The 23,684-nt window shown below is 39.5% G+C and overlaps 1 long non-coding RNA gene across 1 annotated transcript; it reads left to right on the top strand.

The window, feature by feature from the left end:
- The first annotated feature begins 6,742 nt into the window (after positions 1 to 6,742).
- Positions 6,743 to 13,923, top strand: LOC130094398 (uncharacterized). Its single transcript, XR_008807974.1, has 3 exons — positions 6,743 to 7,019; positions 12,103 to 12,234; positions 13,608 to 13,923. It is a non-coding gene; the product is annotated as an uncharacterized LOC130094398 (long non-coding RNA).
- Positions 13,924 to 23,684: the final 9,761 nt, after the last annotated feature.

Here is a 23,684-nt window from a genome sequence, read left to right as displayed (position 1 = left end):
TCATAGTACACAAGCGTCACCGGCGATGCGTGAAATGCAATACACCGATCGCGCAGCAGGGGGTAGTAGAGTCTAGAGTCGGGTCACGTAATATTCAGATCAAAATGGCAACTGAAGAGGAGTGCATATTGCTGATTTTACATCGGCGGCAACAAAGGATGTATACGAACAAGCTCGCATAACTTTTCCTCTTCGCCCGCCATTGTATTCAAATCTTCTTCTTCTGTAAACATAATAATATACCTTTTTATGTACATTACTTGCAATGTCGCCCCCACCGACAACGCATAGTATTGCGTGTATCGGCGCGTCGCGTATCAAAAACTAGGATGACACATTTGGCTACGCATCGACGCATAATGGCGGCCGAAGCGTAGCGATGTGTAGCCTTGCGCACGCGTATGCGTACTGATGCGTTGACTATGTAAGGGCCCTAAATAACACGCGACTCTCTGTCGCACAGTACAGAAATTACCGTATAGACAGAAGTAGAAGCTTGCGCACAATCGGGGAGACGTGGAGGCATAAAGTCAAGGGAGAAGCCCATAGAGAGTTGTAAAGTTGATCCTGCTACGAGCTCATGGACAGCTAATACTCACGATCTCCGGCTCTGCAAGATTCGGAAGGGAATAATTCAGATTCCTCTTGGCACCGCTACTAGAAGATGCACAACTGCGAGACAGGTTGCTCACGTCACATCTACGTCGTCCAGCTCAGTTTGAGCCTGCGCAGTTCGCTTGGCAATCAGGAAGTGAGTGCTTCTAATTGACTTCACTTTTCTCCGTTGAAGTCTATGGGGTCGCTGTGTCCATTTCTTTTACTGTCTATGAGTTATGCTGCGTTCCAGGCAGGTTTTTGAGCAGGTAAATCACGACTTCAAACCACGACTCACGACTTTGTAGCGTTCCATCCAGTCACGCCAAACTACCTGTGCGCAATACTTATTGTTTCAGAGACACTTAAAATTGTAATACATAATCGTGTGTGTATTTTTATCATTATTATATAATTATTAATTTGACTGAAACGTTATATTGGCCTAAAGTGCATTCTCACCGTGTGTGTGTGTGTGTGTGTGTGTGGGGGGGGGGGGGGGGGGGGGGCTGCCATTGTTGTTTTGTATGGTTCCGCGGGCTATGTGACGTCAGAACTCGTAACTGGGAGTACATCGATCTAGTACGAGTTCACGGGTGGGAAGTCACGGGTTTGACTGCCGTTCCAGTGCACTTTCACGGGTATAAGGTTGGAAAAACACGGGTTACAGGTTGCCTGGAACGCGGCATAAGACTAAAGTAACAATGAGCATTCACCAAAAAAACCCCCAAAAAAACCTTTGTTGTGAGATCCCAATAATCCTCGGAAAGTAAGCAAAGTGCAAGCTGCATGGAATTCATTAAAAAGGCATAACTATAAACAAAGTTGCACCTTACCAAATAGAGTGCCGAACGACGTCACTCTGTAGGCCAAAACGCGAAAGTGAGTTAGCATTTTAGCACTCCTGGTTCCCTCGCTCGTCTAAGGGATTTTTGAATGGGTTTTTGCTAAATCCCCTGAAATAAGGTCTGTGGTGAACAAAGCCTCTAAAAATGTTCACGTTTTGATCTATGACATATAACACACAGTTATAACCTGCTTGTGGTTTTTTAAACTTTATTGTGTCTGCTTGTGTTTTTTAAAAACTTTAGCCTATATAGGCTTCAAAATGTATACATTTTGGATTGACTTGTAAAGATTATCTTGATAGACAAAACGTGTAAGGGTCACAACTCTTTGTTAAACACAGATCTTATTTTTTGCGATTTTCCAAAAGTCTATGGGGAAAATGCATAGATTTTCGATCGAGGGAACCCATGCGCCGCTAGCTTCCGAGTTGTCCTACAAAGTGACGTCATCACTTCGGCACTCTATTGAGTGCTCGAAAAACAAGGGGTCTGAGAATGCGGGACTCTGGGTGGCTGGGGGACTGTAGATGCAGGCTCCAAGTCTGCAGCTTCATAATATTGAACATGGTAGCCTAATGGTATTACGTGTAGCATTTTGGTATAGGCCTAGTGTATTTTATACTCTGTGGTAGGAAAATGTAGCCTTACCTGCAGCGCAAGGGCGTTAACAAGCTGCACGTAGAAGTGTCGAACCTTCTTCGTCGCTGACAGGATGCACGCAGAAGCAATTATAGGCCTATCAGGTAGGCTAAAATTGTAGGTAAATAGTTAATCCTGCCATCTCTTTGCTCTGTGTCCAAAAGTATCCCGGTAATACGAACTAAGTGAGAAACCACTTCAAAGATTTCAGAGCGTCACTGTATGAATTACTCAGACTGAATCGCGAACCGTTTGAGATCGTTATGCTATTCCAATTCGACTCAAAAGAGTGAAGGCTTGTTCGACTTGAACCTGCGCTGCACAGACCGATCGGTTTGTGATATCAAAGTACCGCAAGAGCGATTCAAAAGCATACGGAGCACTGGAGCCGTCTGTTCTCTAATCGTTCTCGCGGTACTTTGATGTCATTCACCGATGGAATCGGACATCGTTTTGATTACAGACGACAGAAAACACACGATATAATTCTTTGTTTGGGGAAAATATCCCGCAGATTAAAATAATTATAGTAATAATAAATAAACTCCCTGAAGCCAAGCTCATTTGGATCAAATACTTCATTTTTTTTTTTGCGTAAAATGACGTAAATGTTAGAATACTTGGCTCAGTTTTTGCTTCCTAGTTCAACAAGTGAGATTAGCATTGTGGCAAGCATTGTACGAAATGAGGCAAGCACAGCTTTTGAAAGTGGAGTTGTCAAACTGTAAGTACAATGGAAAGTATTTCAATATGGAAAATCACCGGCTTAAAAGGGTAGTCATAATGAAAGGAATTTTCCTAAAGGCCTAGCATTTACAAACGACTGCCAGATTTTTGTCTGCCACAAAATGTCACGATATTGAATCTGATACACTAATTATGTTTATATTTTTATATTTAATACATGGGTATTTGCATGAGCATGTGTCTTTCTTGGTAAATGCATATTCTGTCAAGTGCAGTGTGCTTTGAAACTAATCTTATCAAATTGAAGATACGTTTCCACTTCAGAGTTGTTCAGTATCTATCTATCTATCTATCTATCTATCTATCTATCTATCTATCTATCTATCTATCTATCTATCTATCTATCTATCTATCTATCTATCTATCTATCTATCTATCTATCTATCTATCTATCTATCTATCTATCTATCTATCTATCTATTTATCTCCACTTCAGAGTTGTTATCCATCCATCCATCCATCCATCTACCGCTGGCCCTAGTTAAATACAGTTATGAAATTTGTTGAATTTCAATTTATTATAACTTTCTAATTCTATGCAATAATACATCCTATTTGCTAGCTCAATTCAAATTCAGTGATTGACTTTAAAAGCCATTCTCAATTTAATTCTGAATGGTACATAACCCTGATGGAGACACCTGTTGTCTGCAGCTGCAGTCTTTGGCCGATGGCCCGACTTCTGGGTTAATTTGGTCTGGCTTCCCACAACTTAACCAAGTATGCCGTCCAACCTCCCAGCAGTCTAAAGGGAACCTGGAATCAGGTCAAGCCCTCAGCAGTTTAGTAGTGGAAATCCTCACCGCTGCTCTTGACATGTTAAAAAGGCCATTTTCATCTATTGTCCAGAGAAAAGCAGGAGGAAAGGACTCTCTGTAGAAGTAAATAACTGTAAACATCCAGGTAATAGAGGCTCTTTTGTGTTTCCTGGCCATGGTTGTTAACTTGTTATATGTGGCTTTTATGTTAATAATCAGACACTCACCATCTATGCCAGCTTTTCGTATGCGCATTCGCTATTTTGACGAGCTTGTTGAAAAGGGGGCGAATCTCCAAAAAAGGGGAGGGGTATCTTTGCCTCTGTTACCTGAGGGGATTTTACCCCACCCTGCCCAATTTTCACCTACCTCTGTTTACTCGCAGTCCTCTCTGTATGTCACAACATTTACATGTCTTTCCTTTTGCTTCAATTTGTATGTGTTAGATAAGAAAAAAATTGAGGCATGAAAAAAAAAAAAAGCCTAATAGAAGAGCAGTCCCCCTGCAACCATGAAACCCCTCTGCTGGCCAGCCAATGGCCATTCAAGACAGAACAAACAAAAATCAAATGGGAGCTATCAGCTATGCTTTTAGCTTTTCATTCCAGCCGCAAAAGTTTCCAGCTGCTTCCATAATTATTACCTTTTAAAGAGTAGGAAAATGGCGGGTTAATTCACACAGTGGCTTTCTCTATCTTTTTTGTCTCTTTCTCCCTTACTCCCTGCCTCATTCTCTCCTTCCTCCTCTCTCCACCCCAAACCAAAACAGGTAAGCTCTACTGTTAAATGAAGGCCTTTTTTAGTTGTAATTTGGTTTGAAAACCCTCTGGCCTGCCCAGATTATTCTTAGTCGGCTCTCTGTTTCCTGTCGGTAAGAAGGAGGTGCACCTTGTGCACAGGGAGAGGAACAATACGGCCTTGTCCCAGGTTCCTCTGGCCCCCTGCTCTGCTTGTCAGTCTGTAATTGTCATGCAAGCCCTCCTCTGGAAACAAAAGACCTCGATGGGCTTTGTGGCCCACCAGGACCCCAGCATTGTTATTGAGTCCCCTGTGAGTATTTGCTCTTGAGTTTCTCAACCTGTAAGACCTTGATGCCGATGGTTTTGTTAATCTGTCGTATAGTACTTAAGTATGTGATCTAGTTTGAGTTGTACCACCACGTGGGGTTGATTTACATCAAAATTGATAAAAAAGCCACTGTAAGAATAAGGTGCATTATGAGGTTGGCGTACGACGGAGGGTGTGTATCTGGAATGCCCTGTAATTGTATTCGTTTGCTTACTATAATCATTGTGTATTTAAGGGGGTTTGGGGGTCAGTACATGTACATGGGGAGACATAGCTCTGTGTTATTGTTAAAGCCTGGATGATGGATGGCTGTGGTTGCACATGATCCCAGCCCCTGCTGGAGAGGGCATGGAACAACTCTGCTTCATATTGTCCTTGTTCTGTGTGACAATGGGCCACTTGTGGGTCTGACACTCATCACCTGTTAGTCAGCCTCATTCGTATGAAAATACTACCCTGCCACAGTTCCAGCACTGTAGGTGCTCTTTCCTTCAGGCCTCTATGTGTATTTAGACAATGGTGGCCATCACAAAGTGACACTTGTAATTGAGAGCTTTTCATATCAAGCAGAGGTCGATGTCTTTCAGAGATAGAATACATTTAGCCGCTGACTGACCTACTAAAGTTATAGACAAACTAGATGTTACTTGATGAGTTGCACTTATTATTATTTCAGTATTTTTAGAATATGATTATGTAGGTATAGTTCAGCTAAAAAATACTGTAATATTAAAGGCACACTGTGGAACTTTTCAACCTTTATAATATATTACCAAAACCCATTGAGATGGTACATCGACTTACAATAGGTTGAATGACACGTCTGCCGAAGCCTGAAGGTGTCTGTATCGCTTTTACTAGCACTATGTAACTTCGGGTTTCGGGTAGGAACCCGAGCACAAAAAGAACTACAAAATTCGACCGCTTTACGGCATACGTCACTTCCCCCACCACCCCAACTTCCTCAAATTCTAACGTGAGAGCTCAACTCGCGTTTGATTGCCGGCGTCTGTATGTTGTCGTCATGGCTGAATCAACAGCTACTCGGAAGAAAGCGAAGAAAGCAAAGATTTTGTCAGAGGAGACCAAAAAAAGAAAAAGGGAGAGTTTAAAATAAACATCGGCATAAAAGTGTATATATAATGTAATATTTACTGCGAATTCGTGTAACAAAACTGATATAAGTCAGTCACAACATACTGCCGTATACAAATGTAAATGTTTTTTTTTTCCTTTCAGCTCATATATGTTTGTATTTGTGTAAAAGGAAAAACAAACTGAAGACTACAAATAACGGAAATATGTAGTGAGTTATATCAGTTTTGTTACACGATTTCCCGACTACTCGATTTCATCTCCAACCCATTGCAAAGAGATCCTGAAGACGTTAATTGTTTGCTTCAGGTGTGTTTGATTAGGGTTGGAGATGAACTGTGCAGGACAGACGATCGGCAGGAGCAGGATTGGGCAACCCTTGTCAATGCGACTTACCTGATCAGACATTTTCTACTTTTATTCAATTTGTTTTCTTTATAGGATTTATATTATTAATCTTATATTTATATTATTATTTTGGTCAGTAGTGAATCGATTAACTTTCTCCAACATACAAATCAAATGCCGTCTGCACACACATAAAGACACGGGAGGTTGACTGTTTGTTGACTTTTGCGACAATGCTGCGGCGCTTGTGGCCTCTAGGGGCACTAGACGTGAAAATTACAGGTCGAGCGCACCCTAGTGGCCAAAAATTCCACAGTGTGCCTTTAATAAAATAAATACAATAGGACAAATGTATATATTTGTTGATTGTATTTATCTTATTAATGCTATAGAATCTGAACAACTGTACCTAAGAAATTACATAATAACAATTATAATAATTCTTGAATTTCTGGTCCCATTATATACATGATTTTAAACTTTCTGTGTTTTTCATATCTACAAACAAACTGCAAAAAAAAAACAAGTTTAATCTACAGAAACGGCATATTCAAGCAAAACATATTATGTATTATGTGTTACTTTGTATTTGTGTAGATATTTGGTAAATCTATGCAATAATGATATTTATTATTATCTCCTATAGGTCTCCAAGGGGTCTGAAAGTCTTGCATGCGGCTTTCATAAAAGGAAACATCTGCTTGTAATAGTGGTCCTGCTCCAGCGAGGCTGAGGGGAGTCAGGATGGCTGAGGTGACTGACAGCTTCCCTGGCCCTGTTGTGCCTGGCAGATGTGGAGGTGTCACAGTAGTGATGAATTGTTTACACTCACCTGTCGGCCACGTCCTTCAGCGTCGGGGGGATAGGCCTGAGCTACGGGAAAGGGGTGGCTGCACTGCCACAGGGTCAACAATATCTTCAGGTGCGTGTATGAACAACTGCGGAAAACGTGTCAAACATGGATGTTCACACAGCAACATTCACAGGTGTGGGGATTTTCAGTGAGGGCAGGTGTTTGCTATGTTTTGGATATTTGCTTGGTGTGTGTCTGTTTCGTCTCAGTGTTGCCGGTGCGCACTGAATGGCTTGTGTCCTACGGCGTAATTAAATTCTTTTGTGAGGACGGAAGTGTTTTTGCAAATGGAGTGTATTTTGCACAACTTTTCTTATTCCTGCTGAGAAAACTAGCATGTTAATGAGCACGTTGTTTACTCAAAAAATGTGAGGGAGATTTTTGTTCTCTTATATTTCCCCCTGCTCATACAATATTCAAAAATAAACCGCAAAAAGAGGAAATAAAATATTCAACTACGATTCCATGACAGCTAGCGAACACGATTTTGAATGGGCCAAACCCACAGCGTGTTCCTCCACGCCAGAGCGACTAAACGAAGCCGTTACGCTGTCCGGTACGAGCATGCATCTACGAGTAATACAGTAATATGCCGTGACAAAAAAACAGAACAACAGTATTCAGTTTGACAGACAGCTCAATTAAGATGACGTCCGCTTGATTAGAATCTCTCCCAAACCCATATTTACTTGATTCTGGTGTGTCATATCACTACGGCCCGATCGTACAGCGAGCGATGACAACCATCATGTTTTAATCCGCTGCATCACTCTAGAGTCATACGCTATTCCATTTTAACTGCTTCTGCCTGGGCTATTCTCCCCATTGTTGATTTATTCATTATTAACAACCATTCCCCCCTTTCAGATCAATGTTGCAAAGCGGCCCCCTGAAAATGTGGACGGGAGCTCTCTTCAAAGTGGCCATGCTCGAGTATTCAGCCATCTGTGCTCAGACGCACAGCAGTATCTGCATTAAATAGCCCCCTTAGTAACAAGCCACGGAAAAGCTATCTGCTCCGTGATACGTTCAAACCTCATTGACTGTGAAGGGAGACGCATCAAAACTATTCTGTGTTGCTATGGCAATGGAGACCTCAATAAGTTAATCTTTGCCATTTTTTTCTCCTTTTTTGTGCCAGGCTCAGTGGTAGTCAAACATGTGTGAGTGTGTGTGTGTGTGTCTGTCTGTGTGTTGCCCTATTCATAGGGCTTGCGGCCCCCCCATGCCAGTAGTTTCGTCACAAATCAATGTAGATGGTTCTGAGAACTGGAAAAAGAGGGATAACCATAGTGAATGACTGGCTATTTGGCGATTTCCATCTAGAAACGACTCTATATATACTGTATATATAGAACTTGTGATTTTAAATACATTTTAAGTCCTACAGTCGTGCTGGTTTACAAGTATAGTATTGTAAATCGCATCTTTGAGTAGAATGACTGTTGGAATACAAATGTGTCTGTGTATGATTGAAGCACGGTCGAGTTTGATCAGATGTGCTTCGAGGAAAGTTTCCTTTGATCCGATCGCTACCAGGGTGAACATGTGAAGTCGTGAATGGACGTACTCTCAGGGAATATCAATGCAGCGCTTATCGTCTCAGCCCCTGACTGCCTGCTAGCATACATGTGCTAATTCACAACGTAGCTCAGAAAATGGGCTATCTGAAAACCTGAGCCTCAAATTTCACATTTCATCATTTTCAAAATACCTAGACTTGCGTTCAAATGCCATCTGACCGCTGACAGTGATGAGGCTGTGATTTTAAATATCATAACGTGCTAATGCGCAGCTCGTGAAAGCTGGGATTTATTGCTTTTCTAATCATTCCGAGTGTTCTTAGCTGTCGTGATGTGTTGCGGCCTCTGTCGAACACAGCTGCGCTAATGTAATTCTGCTGAGATGAAAGGGACCGGCTGGGAAGTGTGGTTTACTGTTGCTGTGAAACATGGACAGAACGTAGCCAATTAGATCTGCTAAAGTGACATGATCAAGCAGAAATACTGTGTGTGGCTTTTTTAATGGCTGAAGTCGGCTCTGATGCCGGATCACTTTAATGGCTGCCATATGCCATGTTTGGTTTGGCTGGTTTCCCGCAAGATGTTGTGCTTGTGTTTTGCGGCTTTTAGGATTGTCAAGATTTCTCTCGTGTCATGTTTAATGTTTCTCACTGCTGTTTGTGAATATGGACGGACACCTCACATGTCATTGTGACAAGCACACACACCAGTCTTGAATGGATTTTCCGACCGTTTCTTAAGAATAAAGACTTTCAGCAGTGAAAAAAAAAAACATGATCACAGAGAGTTTCTCCTATTGTTATTTATTTTAAACATGACACAATTCATGGTTTAAAGGTTTAGTTCACCCCAAATGAAAATTGTCATCATTTAATCACCCTATTATTGTTTCAAACCTATATGACTGTATGTTTTGAAGAATGTTGATAACGCAAACATTTTGTCAACCATTGACTTCCATAATATGGAGGGAAAAAAAACACTTTCTCAAAATATATTTTATGTTCTGTTGAAGAAAGAAATTCAAACATTTTTGGAACAACATGGTGGCCAAATTTTCAATTTTCATCCTTTTAAATTCTTAAGAGACAGTGATACAATTGCACTCAAAAGGGTCAGCGCCACTCTAGTGTGTGTGGGTTTTTTTGTGGAATAAGAGCAAAGAACCCCATTTGCAGCATAAGTGCCAGGTAAATACATTTGATATTATGGCCCCTGCCTTTTGGGGGGTGGGGGGTTCAGCCCTCTTGCCCCATTGTGCCCTATTTAAAAGGGTTTGTCATGAATGTGAGAGAGACTCTTTTCCCCTACTGCTCTCCCCTGGAAATGGAGATGTAATGACATTTGCAGCTAAAAGGAGCTCATTCACAGTTTGTACAGTTTAAGAATTCAAATGAAGTGTTTTCTCGTGCTGTATTGCCTGAAGGAGCAGTCGAGAGAGGAAAGCAGATTTCTGAGGATTACTTCTCCAGGTTCCCTTTATTATGTTAAGAGTCTGTAGTAAATGGGGATGAGGGAAAAGTGAGTTAAAGTAAAGGTTGTGTGTTGGGGAGGGGGCACGTATCCTCCTCTGCAGGGCCTCAATGGCATGATAACAGTGATATTGGACACAGTTTACACACACACACACACACACTGACACACAAATGCCAGAGTGTGCTGCAATGAGGTTGTTCACAGTCATTGGCAGTGAAACACCTGTTTTCAGCAGAAGAACAGCTCCTGTCACCCCCTCCAGCCCCTCTCTGGTTTGTTTTAAGTAAATAGAGACCTGTGAAGGGAAAGTGAGTGACATTTTGGAGAGCATGAACTTTTAATTGTGGTTAATTTGTAAGATGTCACAACATCACGGACCGGTTGGCTAAAGTCTGCGCTGTTGTGGGAAGCAGAAGAAATTGTTCCTCTGGGAATGTTAAAAATAATATAAATATAAAATGTGTGTATATATATATATATATATATATATATATATATATATATATATATATATATATATAAACTGTAACTAATATAAAATTCCAAATAATATTAATTATGTATAAATAATATTAATAATGAGATTTATTAATTTATAATTAATATAAAATAAATAATAAAAAATCCTCATCATAGAAAAAAATATACTGTATTAATTTCTTACTGTGTGTAATAGTTTCTGGATAATATGTTTTTATAATATAAAACACAGTAAGTTTTGAAATCACTCCAGTCGTCAACAAAACAAAAATAATCTGGTATTAATTGACTATTAAACCTGTTAGATCTTTTTATAAACAAACTCTTAACTTTTTGGACAATAAATCAATTAGATGGCATCATTGTAATATTTTACAAAAAAAATATAGTTTGCTTAGTTTTGAAAATTGTATAAATAGTCTCTTATTAAAATGTTTTTAATGTAAACAATCTTGCATCAGATATCATATGCCAATTAATATCCAAACAGAGTAATAAGGGGATCACTAAAGAGGTGCAACTAATCAGAATTGCATTGTATCGAAGAGAAAAAACTAAATTTGCACAGTCCTTATTTTAGTTAGATGTGCACTGCTTTGGAACAGTTTGCCAGTTGAACTGAAAATGCAAACAGAGTTGGGTATTTTTTTTTAACAAAACCTAACAAAAAAAATTGTTTCATTCAAAACCAGGTTTGTGAACATTGATGGTTGCACATAGTCTCAGCTTCTTGTTATTAACGTTTTTTTTAAAGCCTCACTAGGGACTGGGGCTGCAAATAAGCCTATGGCTAGAAGCCTGTGTATATATAGCATCGGCTGCTTGAAATTGTAGCAATATTATTCTGCATTCCCTGTTAAATAAACAAATCAAATAAATAAATAAATATTCCTTGTATTTACCCCCAGTGTCACAGACAAGACTTAAGCCTAGTCCCAAACTAAAATGCATGTTTGAGCTGTTTTAACTGAAAGCAACTTTCACTGATATATCTTAAAATATGTCAGTGCCATTGTTTTGTCTCAAGATGCACATCAGTTAAGGTTTTTTCTAATTCACATTTATAAAAGCTACTTAAATGCCCTAATCGAACTAAGGCCTAATCCTGGCTTAATCTAAACCCTGTCTGTGAAACCAGGCAATCATTTTGTAATATCTTGTAATGTCAATTTTTATATTTACAGTATAACTTCCTCTCAGTCCGTATGTCTTCCGAAATGCAGTGGGAATGTCCCAGTGCAGGATCATCCAAGCAGAAGTTAGCAGACAGACATTGTGTTCTCCACAGTTTCATCTTCAGCGTGCAGATCACATTTCCACCGGCCTGTGCCTTGTACCGCCCTGCCTTCCTGCTCAGCTCAGAGTCTCTTCGAGGCGTCAGGCTGTAATTAACCATTCCCTTCACTACCACTGTTCTCTGATCTAGATGGGCCCGTAGGTCTGCCACGGTACCCACCGCTCTGTTTCAAGCGAATATCTCCAGCTTTGTTCACATGACGATGAGCTGCTCTGAAGAAAATGGGTAGGAATGAGCATATATAGCGGAATTTCTTTGCCCACCTACATTGTCTTTCTCTCACACACACACACGCATATTTACACGCGAGTGAGCATGCTCTGCTTCTACCTGATATGCTTGAGCTGTAAAGGTAAAGCCTTTATTATCTCGGCAGGCAGCAGAAGGTGTCACCTTCATCGGACCTGACACACATGCTACTCAAACCATGGGAGACAAGATCAGGGGCAAATTAATCGCCAAGATGCCAAGGTCAGTGTCGTGCCCCCATGCGCGTGGGCTGGTCAAGGTGAGGAGAGTTTCATACACACACAAACGCACGTCTATTCTTCCAGCCACCTCAAATGACTCATCTCACGTCTGTCATTCCGTCACAGGGGCATCGGCACTGATGTGTGTGTTTATAAAGACTAGGTGTTGTCAGTTAGCTGTCAGCTCTGGGAATAACAGATTAGGCCTTTTTTGATACGTCGCCGCTGTTGCAAATTCTTACCTACCATGAAATGAGATCCAGGAACTCACTGTTTTTGGATGTACGTGTGTGTGTGTGTGGTGGAAGGGCGGTTGCTAATGAGGGATGTTTTGAAAACATTTAAAGCCCTAATGACGCTGCTGCAAAAGCAAAGCCTCTTCCGGGGGCCGTGATTTAATATGGTTAGCGGCTGTGGAAAAATTGTTTCACCCAATTTAAGTCTTGCGTTCCTGTTGTTACAATATTGGGGTTAGAGGCTAACACAAAGATGAGGACGTGAACAACCCTGCGGTATGTGTGTGTGTGATTCTGAAAGTATGAAAGAGTATTAAACCTAGTTCAATAGCAGCTCTGCAGATTCTCAGTTCTTGGTTTTGTGTCAAAAGCTCTTAATTGTCTGTATTTGGCAAGTTTAACACTTCCTGACTTGAGTGGCCTCGCCTGAATGCCCTTGCATAGCTAAAAATGAATGTGGATAAAGGAAAGGCCTAGATGCAGAACAAACACACACACACATACACATGCATGCAAATATATTCAAAATCCATAGCGACCGAATTAAACATGCAAGAGAAAATTTCCCACCGAGAAATTTTGAGATTTTAGCTGCGCCTAGTTCTGTCCGCCAGCCAATTTTCCATCAGGAATCTCTCATTAGCAGATGTTTTTGGCCACAACACACACACACCTCAGTGTGATCTGGTGAACCCTAAATTTAACAAGCACTTACCAGAGCAGACGAGTTAATGAAAGGAAATTACCTTTTCTGCCAATTTCCCCCTTCCATTCAGGTGCCTTTTACTTCACAATTTAAAATGACAAATACTTTTACTTTATACTAAATAAACTGATAAATCTTTCCAGGAATTGAATGAGTCAGGTATTAATTGCGGTCAGATGGTCTCATTTATATCTCCGTTGCTATGCCAATACTCAATTGCAGACTCGTCTGAGGAGCCTGTTTAATTTCTTACAGTGAAATGTAGTTTTTAATCTCACTCACATGCACATCCATTTTTGTCTTTACAGCTTTTGAATTGTCAAAATATTGGATAATTGTCTTTGAATTTCTTTTCACAATTCTAGCATCCATTTTCTAATAAAACTGCAATATGTTTGATTAGTCATTTTAGAAGACGGCGATACAGGATGAAGTTTATTTACACCGCTGTCATCTGTTCCCTGCTTAGCAACAAAGCCAATGATTTCCACATAAGAGCAGTGGGGAGACAGAGGAGGATTGGGTAGACGGCCCCTCCAGAGCCCGCTGAAGTGAAGCCGTAGTTGGGTGTTTTGGCCGGTCTCGCCCGGCCGCCCCACAGCAGGTTTGAAGCCTCCTCTATCACTGCCTCCAATCAATAGAAGAGCTGCTCCCCCTGCTGCCTATCTCATGCTACAACTTCCTCTTCCCTCACCCCTTCCATTGGCACACATCATCACCCTTCACATTTCCTCTCCTTTTATCCCTATTTCCCTCTCTCTGCAGTGAAACAGTCAGGATGATCCTGATGATACTCGTTTGACAGTCGCTGACAGAAGCAGAGGACTATCAAGGAGGCCTGTAAGGCTAGAGAAAAGAAACCTCGTAGGCTCGTTCCTACGAATACAGCTGCTGTTTTTCCGGCTCTGGAGCGCTGCGTTTGTGGGTTAAATTTACTAGTACTGACGCTTGCTTAATTTAATCTCCTGTTAGAAATGTTTCTGCGTGCCAACATAATAACTGTAATCACCTTGTCATCAAGTCCCGTTGAACTCAATCATCCGCCTCTGAAACGCACGATTTTCGTGTTTGACATCCTACTGGGTCTTTGTTACTCTGTGTTCATCTGATCATGCTTGAGAGCTCTAAATGGGTTTTTTTTAGGCCTCTTCACTGTGATAGTACGGATCCCATATAATATTAAACGTGGTCAGTTGTCATACTCTTAATTTTACTTGATCAAAGCTTCAAATTAAGTTGCTCTCTGCTGGTAGGCTTTGCTTTCAGTACGTGATGTGATTGAGTGAAAGGGAAATTTCTAAAGCAATTAATTAGAATTTTCCCAGAATTTTCTTAGGAAACAGGGCTGAAAAACAAGAATATAATGTAGTTCTAAAGATTTTGAATAGATATAAAGCTCACATTTTCACAGTTTGACTTCACACTTGGTCCTGCATGTGTGTCTTAAGAATTTTTACATGCGGTTTAAAAGTAATAATTTGTCTTTTTAAAATATTTTTTTGCAGATCATACCAGTCTGATTTTTGTGAAGCTGGACTAATAGACTATTAGCTAATGTGATTGTCTAAATTATTTTATTCAGCAAGGATGCATTAAATTGGTCAAAAGTGACAGTAAAGACATATGTAATGTTGCAAAAATATATATATAATTTTTTTTTAATTATATTCTTTTGAACTTTCTATTCTGAAAATCCTGAAAAAAAATGATCATGGTTTCCATGAAAATATTAAGCAGCACAGCTGTTTTCATCATTGACAATAATGAGAAATGTTTCTTGAGCACCAAATCAGCATATTAGAATAATTTCTGAAGGATCATGTGACACTGAAGACTGGAGTAATGATGCTGAAAAATCAGCTTTGCCAACACAGGAATAAATTACATTTTAAAGTATATTAAAACAGAAAACATTTTTTTTTTTATTGTAATAATATTTCACAATATTACTGTTTTTGCTGTATGTTAATTCAAATAAATACAGCCTTGGTGAGCATAAGAGACGTCTTTCAAAAACAAAATCTTTCTAACCCCAAACTTTTGAATGGCAATGTATGCATTGTATGCACATGTTAATCAGACTACAATTGGTGGATTGGAGGTAATGCCTGACACACATTTAATCCTTCAAATATTAAATGGCGCATTGTGTCATGATGTACAGTGCATGTTAACATACTGACTGATGAACACATTGTGTCCGACAATGTTGGATCTTCTCCTAATCACCCTTTCATTCTCTCAAACAGAAGCATTCCGTCTAGTCCCCCGTCCATTGATTGGACGCGCCATAAGCCCCAAGAGGAAGCTTATTTGGGCCTGGCTGCAGCGTGTGGGTGTGTTAGGGAGCACAGGGTGGTCCTGTGGGCTAGAGAGGGCAGCTAACTGGAGTAAACAGGACTCAGCAGGCTTAGTGTTTGTGTTTACTCTGCTGGAGAGGAGGCCATTAGAGCAAACAGCCAGCGTTTCTTCACATGTTGCTGAAAATCACCCCAACCTTCATTCACTCCTGTTTGGCACTACTAACACCCAGCCAGTGTGCCCAGATGGCCCCGCTTTCCAGATCTCTCACTGTTTCTGCCCTCTCTCCCCTCCCTCCCTGCGCCGTGGCGTCATTAAAAGTGTCTGTGAGAGGAGGTGTAAAAACCGGGTGCCGAGAGGGAGCAGAAAACAATTTAGTGGCATTTAAAGATAACGTCCTCCTCTTATTTACATGGCCTATCTATCTAATCCAATCTAGGCTGTGTCTGCATTTTTAATTTACACATTCAAGTGAGCTTCAGAGAGGGACCTAGGTTTAATTAGTTTAGTTATCTCCCCTCATGAATGGATAAAGTTCCCACACTGCTGGTGTTTCAGATGAAGCCTAATTGGATTTTGAGGCCAAAAACAAAAGGAGAAATAAAAGAAACGAGGGTTAGATAACAGAGGGGAAGACTGAATTGATAAAGTGAAAAAGGGAGTGAACTGTAGTCACAGCTGAGGAGAGAGAAAAGATGTGGTCGAGATCCTCGTTTGAGGTCAAAGCCAATGTAGGGTCTATGACATATTTTAAAAGAATGAAAAAATGTCATTTAAAACGTTTAGGAATGTACTCTTTTCTTGTTTGTTTTATGCGGTTTTTAATTTTTTTAAAACTTTTATTTTAATGTCAAGTCAAGTCATCTTCATTTATATAGCGCTTTTAACAATGGATTAAAATTTAAAATTTTAACAATGGATAATGTGATGTAACCAAGCATAAATATTTTCAAATATATGTGAGTGAGCTTAATCGATTAATTATATAAATAGTATTTTTTATTGAAATTCATAAATATTTACGTTCACTGCATGACATTGTATGTCTGAACTCAATTTGTTATTTACCATTTTAATTTCCCCCCAAACTGCTTAATGGTTTTCTTTTCAAGAATTGTATTCTTTTAATTCTTCGATTTCTGAATTGCTTTTTAAATAAATTTTAAAAAATTGCATCAAAGGAACTCACTGAGGCAGACGAAGAGATGCACTCTAAATCATTGCTGCAGTTTTGTTTAAAGTTTATTAGCACATCAGCTTTCGATGTTTTCTGTGCTTTATATATAACTGAAGCATTTTGCATTTTAAATGACAAAATTTAGAACACCCCCTCAAGACCCCTTTAGGGGTTTCAGTGCAATTTGCCAGAAACTGTGCATTAGAATATAAAATCCAGGCCTCAAGAAAAGTAAGCCCACATTCGGTTTTAAATCTCAACCAGTTTTTGCCAGTATCCCTTAATAAGATGGTTTCCTTAACTATAGCAAAAGTGTCAACATGTTTAAAAATCATCATTCTTAAAGAGACAACTGAGCCTGAGTAAATCAATTATTGACCATTACCCTTCATTGTGATATCTGATTCGAACAAGGTCAAGGGAATTATTAATAACCTTCTGTTCTCTTTCACAGGCTCGTTTACAAATTAGCACTTCTCACAGGCCTGGGACCTGGTTTACGGAGCCGAGTTTTCTGAGCAGCCTGAAAGTGTGAAAGAGTTCCAGAGGGCAAAGCATTTGGTGAAGTCTAGATAATGAGAATCTTTTGTTAATGCCATTGAACTCGATTCAATTAGTGAAAAGGGCCCATGTTTGTGATATATAGTGTGCACAGTATACATGTGTTTCTGTATGTAATTGACTTTGTAAGCCCTCAAGGAACAAACTTTTAGCAGTTTCAAACATTCAATGTTATCGTCAAGCACAATGGAGAGCCAAGAATGTTTGTCTTTTTTCTTTCTCTGTTTTTTTTTTTTTTTTTTTCCTTTAGCCAAGTGAGCTGTTTTGGAGCTGATCTTGTGTGTGCCTTTGTGATGTATAGATTAATTAAATAAGCATATTGATTCCTGTTCTGGCAACACAGAGTGTGGGGTTTTAATTAGCCCACGCTTGAGTGTGTTAAAATTCCTGTCTTATCTGTGTGGAACCAAGTGGAACTGAATGCATGAGGGCTGCTCATCAACTCAAAATCTCCAATAACCTTTTCTGTTGTTTGTTTTTGTCTGCCCCAAAACCCAAATTTTAAAGTATGTAAGTATATGAAACACTTCCATTCCTATACTTCCAATACTCACACTTCCAATACTCATTTTAAATGCACATATTTGTGCTTACTGCCACCCATATTATAGAAGAAAAGGAATTTTTTTTTTTAAACGTGAATTTTTTTTATTTATTTATGTGGCCACGTAAAAACAAAATGTTTGAGGACACTATATATATATATATATATATATATATATACTACACACATTTTAACATCAAATATTAACAAATGGAACATGAATTTACTGAACTGCAAAAACCTAACGTCCAGATTGTGTTAAGGTATTTAATGTCTCAAATGTGCCTTGTTCCTACAGCTTGTGATTTAAAGGTTTGTTGGACGCCCTTCTTCTCTCTCTTGGCAGCAGACAAGTGTGACAGCACATTTTTGTGCACATCCAAGAACCTTCTGTCCTGCCTACTGATACCTCGATCTGGTCTCCCTTAGCCATCTTGTTCTTCATAAAATTTTCACCATGCTGTGATCAAAGCTCACCACTGTATTTGTGTTCTGTTGTAATGGCCAAGGATGTAACATGAAAATCTACTTAGAAAATTACGATACATCTTATATCAGGCCTAGTGTTGACATGGCTTGTTTCTGTGTGGGTTTTTAACATGATTGATTTATTTTGTTTAGACGGGCAGGAAGGTGCAGGAATGTTTTTTGTGCTGTAGGCGTTTCAGTGGGTGATCCGCATTCATAAGCCGTGCACTTGTCTCAATATTGCAGCCAGGCCATGCAGCTGTGTCAGAAAACACACTCATCTGTTTTTTTTTTCACACTTTCACATCACTTTTGAAAACATTTTCTTTTTAGCATTCCATCAAATAAATTTTAATAAAATAAAATACTCAGCAGAAATAAGTGTTTTCAATTCTTTCCCTATATAGGCTGCAGTAGAAACAGCCGTAGAGGATCGCGGAGTGGAGAAAAGTAGTGAGAGCATCAAAAAATTAAGAAATGTCAATTTGACAGGTGTTTTAAGAAAAGGAGGTTCTCTTTCTGTGTGGCCCAGCTTTTCTTCTTCCTCCAGTACACTTGCCTTGCTTGTCTTTGTGACATCGATTTCTCCTGCTGCCAACTGCTGAAGACCATCTTATCAAGGCTTTACTGCCTTTTATGTTCCTTAATCCTGGGCTATGTTAGCATAATGCTAATGTACTGTTCAGTCTTCATAGCTGCTCTGGAGGTCTTTGTGAGGTGGAGAGAAATACTTCCACCTGCAACATTGGACAAAAATATTTTGGGGGACTTTGTTCTGACTGCTGTTCACTACAGCGGTCGTGGGAGTTTAACAAAATAAAGCATTTAAAAAGAACAGTGCAGCTTTTAAAGTGAAAAATGGTTCTGTTTTAACCTTCAAATGTCAAAATATATTACAAAATGTATTTCAAGGTGCAAGAAAATATATTTCCAGTCCTGAATATATATATATAAATAAATATTACAATGTATTTATTAAATACATTTATTTAAATATATTTAAAGTCAAATACCTGTGTGTGTATATATATATATATATATATATATATATATATATATAAGGAAATGTAATTAAAACTTCTCAAAATATATATTTATCTTAATATATTTTAAAATCTGTTATAATCGAAATTATTCAACCCCCTTTGCAAAACAGGTTTATTGGCCAAATTTACATTAACTTTTAGCTGTTTGCAATGAACAAATCAAACAAAGTTAATTGAAATAGCTTAACACAACAAATATTTTAAGTAGTTTCACCAAATTCAACTGAAAATGCAACTTTTATTGACTTCTGCAGTATCAAAATCAACCCCCTGATAGGAGTCCCTCACAACAGCACAAATCTGCAAAACAGGTTGTCTCAAGCACACCTGATGCAACTAATCAAGGGATTCATTAGTTGCACCAGGTGTGCTTGAGCTAGAACACATAAAATATATGAACTGGCTAGTGTCACGTTTGACTGAATGTTAGAAATATGGCAAGTCAAAAGAATGGTCCAAAAAGTTAAGAGAAGATATCATCGACCTTCACAAACCAGGAACAGGATACAAAAAGACAGCAAAGACACTAAATGTTCCTAGAGACACAATTGGAAGCATAATTCGCAAGTTCAAAGTTAAAGGAACAGTGGTTACACTAACTGGACGGGGCAGAAAAATAAAGCTATCAACGGCTGCAACCAGATTTCTGAGAAGGCAGATACAGAAAAACCCGAGAGTGACTGCAGCAAGACCTGCAGCAAGACTTGGTGGCAACAGGCACTGAGGTTTCAGTTTGCACAGTAAGGCACGTACTAAACGCATGCGGTTTCCATGTCAGAACTCCAAGACGTACACCACTACTGACCCAAAAGCTCAAGAAAAGTCGGCTCCAATTTGCTCAAAATCATATAAATAAGCCACAGAAGTTTTGGGATTCTGTTCTGTGGAGCAATGAAACAAATTGGAACTTTTCGGCCCTATGGATCAGCGGTATGTCTGGAGGAAGAAGAATGAAGCATATGCTGACAAAAACACTCTGCCTATAAGCATGATGGTGGCTTGGTGATGTTTTGGGGCTGCTTTGCATCCTCTGGCACTGGAAACCTGCAGAGTGTGGAAGGCAAGATTGATTAATTTTTGTATATCAGGAAATCCTAGGAGAAAACGTCATGCTGTCAGTGAGGAAGCTGAAGCTTGGGCATCATTGGACCTTCCAACAGGACAATAATCCCAAGCATACCTCAAATTCCACCAAGGCTTGGTTGCAGAAGAAGTCCTGGAAGATTCTACAGTGGCCATCACAGTCACCCGACTTGAACCCCATAGAAAATCTCTGGTGGGATTTGAAGAAGGCGGTTGCAGCACACAAACCCAAGAATATTACTGAACTGGAGGCCATTGCTCATGAGGAATGGGCTATAGATTTCTCAGAAACGCTGCCAGAAGCTGCTGTCTGGTTATACATCTTATTTGCAGCAGGTCATAACAGCAATAGGGTGTTCTACTAAGTACTAAAGAAGGGGTTGAATGATTTTGAGACTGCAGAAGTCATTAAAAGTAGCATTTTCAGTTGAATTTGGGGAAACCCCTTGAAACATTTGTTGTGTTGAGCGATTTCAATTACTTTTGTTTGTTTTGTTCATTGCAAACAGCTGAAATTCTGTAAATTTTGCCAATAAACCTGATTTGCAATGGGAGTTGAATAATTTCGATTACAGCTATTACCCAAATAATTTTGTATGTTTTAATATATTTTTTAAATATACAAAAAGTTTTGGGTCAGTAAGATTAAAAAAAAAAAGAAATTACTACTTTTATTCAGCAAGGATGCATTCAATTTAAGTGACCGCTTTTATTTATTTATTTTGCTATGTGGGTAAAGACATGGAATATAGTGCATGAGTAGTATGGACATTTTTTTTTGAAGGACGTTAAGGGGAATAAATCACAGCGGAAGTTAGATTTTTTTTTGGCTGAAGTATTACATTTAAAACTCAGAATACAACAATGAACACCCTTTTGTCATACTTGATTGACAAGGCCTACCCAGATGGGTGTGTTAGCGTATCCAAGAGGTCAGTGTTTAATTGCATTATTTTAAAGCTTCCGCCACCCACTACTACTAAAGAGACACAATGACCACCCTGTCACGTCTGCTACTCCAAACACACACTCATCTAAATTGCATTAGCGAGTTCACTGAAAATAAGTACCCTTTCTATTCATTGATGCCCATTGTCTCTTGACTTCGGTTTAGACTCACATGATGCTTCTCAGTGGTTGAGTGATCAGGAATAGTCCTAGAAAATCTCTCAAAAAGCTTTTTAATTACGACAAGCCGTGTTGGCATCCATACATCCTGAACTACCCATCCCAATGTCTTCACTTCAACCTTCAGAATGTCCCTATAATGACCCGTGTGGTATGTCTTTCTTTCTTTCTCATTTTATCTCCACAGTGGCTTTTTGTTTTGTCCTTTCAAATAGCCTGTGCCAAGCTTTTGCTCATTAGAGAGTTTGGTGAAGTGTGGCAGGGTCCATTCAAGCCCTCCAGCTGTAGAGTCTTTCACCTATTCCCTGAAAGAATTTAAGGTTGCTCTGCTGGTCGGTCTGTTTATCCGGCAGACACTGGAGGGACAAACAGAGACCTCTTCCCATTCTCCCCACGGCTCCAGTCCCAGTCGCACCTGTTCGCCGTGCTAGTGTCCACGCAAAAAGCCAACTCATTAGAGACGGAGGCCATTGTGGGGCATCTTTTAGGAGGAGGTGAAGTGGAAAGGTCCAGACTGCTGTGGGCAGCAGGAACCCGAACCCCCATTCTGCGCTTGCACAGAGGAGCAGGCGTGACCCAGAGCCAGGACAGTTATTAATCGCTGCCGCAACCTGTGCTAATTGCTGTGTTATTTACTGCACTGTTGCTTCTGCACTTTTGTACAATGATCTTTTATGTGGTGAAATTGTGGCTTTGTGAGGGTTTGACTGATGCAGCTGTGAATGGAGGCATGATTTCTTTCTACTTTGGCTATTTTGAGCATGTACATGGTATACTAAAGATCCAGTCAGCCACGATTGTGTATATCAATTGTCATTGAAAAAGTGACCCAGGGATTGTTGGAACTAAATGGATTAAGCCTCGTTGCCTTTGCTATGCTGTAGCTAAACAGGTCATGCTTCATGCGTGGCATTACGGCAATGCTGTGTGTCATTCTGGGTAGCTTTTACCCGCTCCCTTGACCCCCTGAACTCCCTTCAGGGACGGACCCCCGAGCAAACTGACCCTCTTTGGTCAGCACTGGCCAGGTGGCTCCTGACAAGTTCTGACAAAAACAGGAAGCATACCTCTGGACACGGCAAGCCCCAGTGGGGCTGTCTGATTGGCTGCTGACTCAGCGCTGCTGCCCAGGAAGTCCTGACCCAGGAAGTGTCCAGGGACTTGGACAAGATGGCTGAATAAATAATGTGTGTGAAAGCAATGTTAGAAGCAATGAATCAACAGGTCTGGTTGATACTCAGACTTGTGGGAGATATTCTGCTATTTATTCTAATCTTAGGTTTATGATTATGTTACATTAAAAATGTTATGGAATGTCAAAACAAGTTTATTTCATGCCACATATGCCATAATTTTTCTGTACAAATTTTTTTTGTAAAATAGTTATTGTTATATATAATACCGTTCAAAAGTTTGGGGTAAGACTCTTTTTAAAAGAAATTCATATTTTTCGTCAGCAAGGATGCACTGATCAAAAAGTGACAGCAAAGAATTTTTCATTGTTACAAATATTTCATGTTTCAAATAAATGCTGTTCTTTTGAAACTTCTATTCATCAAAATGTATCACTAAGCAGCACATTGATTGATACATTGATAATAAAAAAATAGAAACAGACATATTTTGATACCATGGTACATCGTGTAATCAATGCTGATGGGAAATACACCGATCTTACAGCGCAGAAGAGACACAAAAGATCTTACATTTGGAAATAATCAAACATATCAGAGCATATAGAAGAATATGTAAATGATAAAAGGAATCAATAACATGTAAAAGAATAATCATGTAACATAAGACATAAAAAAGTATCTCAAATGTATTAAAAAAAACAAGATTAATAAGATTCATAAAGATGAAAAATGAATAAAAGTCATCAATAAAATTGAATACACACACACACACACACACACACACTATTATGCATTATCTGCAACCAAAGCACATGCAGAGAGAGAGAGAGAGAGAGAGAGAGAGAGAGAGAGAGAGAGTGTGTGTGTGAGAGAGAGAGAGAGAGAATGAGAGAGTGACTGTATATAAACAGTATGTGTGTAGAAGCACTCTGATCAATCAATACAAGGGCATGTTATAATTGACTACTGCTTAACATGTTCACCAATTAAAAAGTGCCATGTCTCTTTAAACACTGCACTTGATGCCATTAATAATATCTTTTTCTTTTTGCAATGTAAATGTGTTGTTAGAGCCTCTTAGAAAGAGAACCTCTGCCTCCTG

The sequence above is a fragment of the Rhinichthys klamathensis genome, unplaced genomic scaffold, assembly GCF_029890125.1.
Source record: "Rhinichthys klamathensis goyatoka isolate OS25496 unplaced genomic scaffold, OSU_Roscu_1.1 h1tg000177l_1, whole genome shotgun sequence".
In the NCBI taxonomy this organism is placed as follows: domain Eukaryota; kingdom Metazoa; phylum Chordata; class Actinopteri; order Cypriniformes; family Leuciscidae; genus Rhinichthys; species Rhinichthys klamathensis.
Note: the sequence above shows the minus strand (reverse complement) of the source record. Positions and strands in the feature narration are given on the sequence as shown.